The 4,907-nt window shown below is 30.9% G+C and overlaps 1 pseudogene; it reads left to right on the top strand.

The window, feature by feature from the left end:
• The first annotated feature begins 3,895 nt into the window (after positions 1-3,895).
• Positions 3,896-4,014, top strand: LOC120601356 (uncharacterized; annotated as a pseudogene).
• Positions 4,015-4,907: the final 893 nt, after the last annotated feature.

The raw sequence follows: 4,907 nt of genomic DNA, 5'->3' as shown, positions 1-4,907 counted from the left end.
AATTTGCTCTTTTTATTCTTCCTTTTCATCTGAGCTGGTTAAATTATTGACTAGTGGCTGAGTATGATTGACAAGTGCTGTCTAAATCTTTGTGTATTATTATGTAACTTTTATCTTTACTCTTACAATGTTCTTTGTTTTCTTTTGATTTTGGTATTTTTCTCTATTGATATTTTTTTGACCTCTGATTGAATAAATTTGAAAATCTATCTCACAAAGATATTAAAATATGTCATTTTAATATCTCTTTATTTTACTTATGTATTTATTTTATTAGGATCTTGATCTCTATCATTTATGGATACTTCCCTCAAAGAACCCTTAACTCATATTCCGCCTCAAAATTATCAAGTCAATCATTATAGAATTCATCCATACTTATTACTTAAGCAATAAATAAAACAAAATAATTTTTCAGTAATCAGCCTGTTATTTGGGGTTTTTTTGGTCAAATTTTTTTCTTTGTTAAAATAGGTATATTTAATTTTGTATAATAATAAAATGTAAAATCTTTCCAAATTGGCTTGTTTGCCCATTATATAATAACTCTAAAAAGATTTTATTTAACATGGGTAAAATTTTTTATGCATAAATGAAATACTACACAAGGCTTGACCAATATCTTTGTTTATGCTAATTAAGATTATGAGTCGTTCTACCTGAAGCAAAGTGTTCTCAAACCTTAAAAGCGTGCTTAACCAAATCCTGGCTCTTCAATATATTGTTCTTTGGATTGGGATGACTAACTTGTTTGCAAAGAGAAGATTGTTTATAGCACAAGTTCTGCTAAAGTCTTATTTTTCTGTTCATATTACTGTAATTTAATTATGATTATGTTGATACTATTCCCTGACATTTACTTTCTTTTCCTACTCCATGCAAGCTATGGCTCAGAAAGTTGAAATTAAAATACTGTTTTAGTTTGTCTTACAACTCAGAATATTTTAAACCACAAAGTTGTCATACAATATCACTTTCAGTACTATTTACATCAAAGTCATTTCTGTCCTTGTTATAGAATGGAGAGAAACTGAGCAAGTTGAGAAAACAGCTAACCCAGCATCTTGTGGGTTGGGTATTATGATGTAGCTTTAAATCTTATTTGGAATTTCATGTTTTGGGGGGACCAGTTTGAGAGCACTATTTATATATAAGAACAAAGACAATTCTCGAACCAAATATTAATGGTTTTTCAATTCCCCATTATTTTGAATTTTCTACAAAATATCTCCTAATTGAAGACATAGTTATGTTTGCTTAAGTGTCTTATTTTGTAATTTTGATCAAAGCATTTAATGAAGACCTTCTAAAAAATCATAGGAAATAATAAAACAAATAAAACAGCACTAGAAAATCAAGTCAATTTTACCCTGCATATATGTATTTCTGCAATCTCTCATCTCACCTCAGGAGATAATAGAAGTAATTTTTTCTCATTCACATTTATACTCTAAGTGTTGGCCTTGGTAAATACTCATCCAACATTTGTTGAAAAGAATTGAATTAAAACTCTTATTGTAAATGAGCAACTTTAAAATCCACTAGGTACTAAATAATTTGAAATTGTTCAGGTGAGACTCTGTAAAATATTGAAAATATATGTATTCGAATTTTGTTGGGTTTCCAATCTAAACCAACTATTTAACATAAATAAACTTTCCCTGCCAACCAACCTATTCAGAACATGTACTCATTTCTAAAATACCACCACTTTGGAAACTTGATAGGTTAGACTCAATATCGTGAAAGGAATTAGCTAAATCAGAAAGAAAGAGCCCACATCCTCTTAAAAACCTTTATCACAAATAAGCAGTAGAAATAGTTGTAAAAGAAAATATAACTTATAACACAGTGAATCTTCTAAAGATGAACTGGCATTACAGTTTCTGAAATATCACAGTGAAATTTTGCTTCTCAGCCTGAGGTTGACTATCTTTATTAATGTGATCTCATGGGGAATGATATTACATCACTTTCTGCATGCTATCTGCACACAGTTATTAAAGACCTTTAAATCTAATGTGCACTGACCTCTTGAACATTTGCTCTCACTAGTGGTTTCCAATTTCTTCTATATCAAATGGTGACCTTAACATTCTAACTCACTGGTGTAACTATTAGTATTGAGTTGACATGATAAATGACTATTCTTGCCACTCCTGGTCTTTTTTTTATTATTATTTTGTAGAAATTCAGTGGATAGTTTGAACTTTTCGGTTTGCCTTTTATTTCTCTTTAATAATGTTAACCTCATTGTTAACTTGCATCTCTTGTTAAAAAACTACTCACATAATTTAGTGAATATAATTTTTGAGGATTTGGTATTATTGATCGACTTTCATTTTTTAACTATATTCAACTGTGTCGATTCATGATTATCTATAAATTTGTTATCTTTCACACTTGCCAGTTTCATCATTTACCCTATCCTACCCAGTCCTACGGTTCTCATAATTATCTATAATTATTTTTTCAAAACCTTTATGATTTAGGTGACTATCAAAATTTTCTGTAGCCTTGACTCTCACTATAGGTTAGTTTCCACAGTTTATCCATCCAGGTGATGTTTATCTTCCTGCTACTTGATATTAAATATGTCTGAACCCAAATTTAAATACTAAAAGGTTAAGTGCTACAGTCAAAAATTAAACCGAGTTATTTCTTAAATTATTACTGTTTCCATTTAGGTATCATCCTTAGAACATTTTGTAATCTAAAACTATTGTTACTATTGTATGATAACTAAATTTTTACTGAAAGAGTTAAAGCATTTTCAAAGTGTCTAATATATATATCAAAATAGCTTTATTTAACTTGACAAACACAGTCCAATATATATTTATTTTGAAAATAATGAAAAAAGTCTTAAAAGCTGTTTTCTCTTGTGGGGTGTGGTGAATAGTAATTTAGAGCAGGTGAGAGCAAAGCAATTTAACATTTCCCTTGGTAATTCCTTTGATCTACAAATTTGGAGGTCTCTGCAAGGCACTCCAGCTTAAAAGTTGCTAACACTTTGTCAAAAAGTTCTTTATTTTGCTGTTAGGTTTAACTATATCTTGTTCAGTTATTTACTTTTTATAATATTCTTGTCTCCAAGAAGAGAAAAATATATGTATATATAAACATATGTGCGTGCATGTGTGTTAATTTTATATATATGATATAAAATATAATTATATATAATTAATATGTAAATTATAACATTAAGAATTCACGATATTATAGAACATAATTATATATAGTCAATATGTTAATATATTAAGTTAATAATTAATATGTTAGTTTCTTTCTACATAAATTGTCACTTATTTAAAGTTGATTTTGCTCAAAGTTCTGGTGACTTCTAACTTGATTTTGTGTGATGGATCAATGCGTCTGATGAATTAGCATACATATTGCTTTTATTTTAAATTGTATATCAACTGGCTTTAACTCACTCATGTGGTCACCTCTCACTATTGTGGTCATTTTCATTGTCTTCAATCTCTCTCAATCTTGGCTCTTCAACCAGACCAAGAGAATAACTTTCTGGAAGTATATTTTTGAAGAAATCAAGTAAATGCGTACTCAAAATAATTTACAATTTACAAGTAAACAACTTGATTTCCTTTAGGGTTTCTCTGAATCCTTTAATGTTCAGGATTTGTGGGTAACTGCATATTTCCACGATTCTAAGCCAAAGCCAAACCAAAGCACTGTTTAGTAAAAAGCACTTAGAACTGTGAGTCAGCCAGCCCGAAGTTTAGTTTAGCTCTACCATTACCTATGACTCTGTGAATTCTTATAATCCTAAAATTTTCTGGATTGTATTTCTTTGTTTGCAATATTAAGTTGTTGTGATATAGGGAAGAGATATAAGAACTACACAAATTTACTAAATATTAAACCATGTTGTATCTATGGTCATGCCACCCTGAACAAGCTCAATACCATCTGATCTCGGAAGCTAAGCAGGGTCAGGCCTGGTTAGTACTTAGATGGGAGACCACCTAGGAAGACCAGGTGCTGGAGGCATAAAAAATCAAAAAAAATAGAGACTGCAAATTAGTATGGCCACTATGGAAAGTGGTATGGAGATTCTTCAAAAAACTAAGAATTGACCTACCATATAATCCAACAATCCCTCTACTGGGTATTTACCCCGAAGACTTGAAAACTCATATTCGAAAAGATATTTGCACACCGATGTTCATAGCAGCATTATTCACAGTGGCCACGAAATGGAAGCAACCTAAGTGTCCTACGATAGATGATTGGCTAAAGAAGCTGTGGTACATATATACAATGGAATATTACTCGGCCGTAAGAAGAGATGAAATACTGCCATTTGCAACAACATGAATGGACCTTAAAATAATCATACCAAGCTAAATAAGCCAGACAGAAAAGGTTGAAAATCACATGATATCACTTATATGTGGGATATAAACCTAAAAGCAACAAATGAACAGGACAAACAAACAGAGACTCATGGACGTGGACAATGGACTAGTGGTTACCAGAAGTGAGGCGGAAGGGGGAAAGGTGAAAATAAAAAAAATAAAATGTTAAAAAAATTATATATATATAGTATGAAAAAAAAACTACCATTTAAAAATAATAATAATAAATAATAATAAATAAAAATAAGGAATTGTAAACTGACAACATCCTTGCAATCTGTGAGGTCAACCAAGGGTTGCCTCGCCTAAAAAAATAAAATAAAATAAACCAGTTTGCATCCAGATACAAGCTGCTAGACATGGGAACCTGGCTGATCATCAGACAATGAGACAACAGGGAACCTACAGGAAGATTCCTGCTGAGATTACTAACAACTACTTCCCTATGCCATTAAGGCTGCATAACAGTATCCAGAGAGGAAAACAGATATAAACAAAATTCCTCAAGCACTTGGGGACTCTCTC

This window comes from Pteropus medius, unplaced genomic scaffold (genome assembly GCF_902729225.1).
Source record: "Pteropus medius unplaced genomic scaffold, Ma_sr-lr_union100, whole genome shotgun sequence".
Lineage (NCBI taxonomy): Eukaryota > Metazoa > Chordata > Mammalia > Chiroptera > Pteropodidae > Pteropus > Pteropus medius.
The sequence above is the reverse complement of the archived record's forward strand: the minus strand, read 5'-3'. Positions and strand labels throughout refer to the sequence as shown.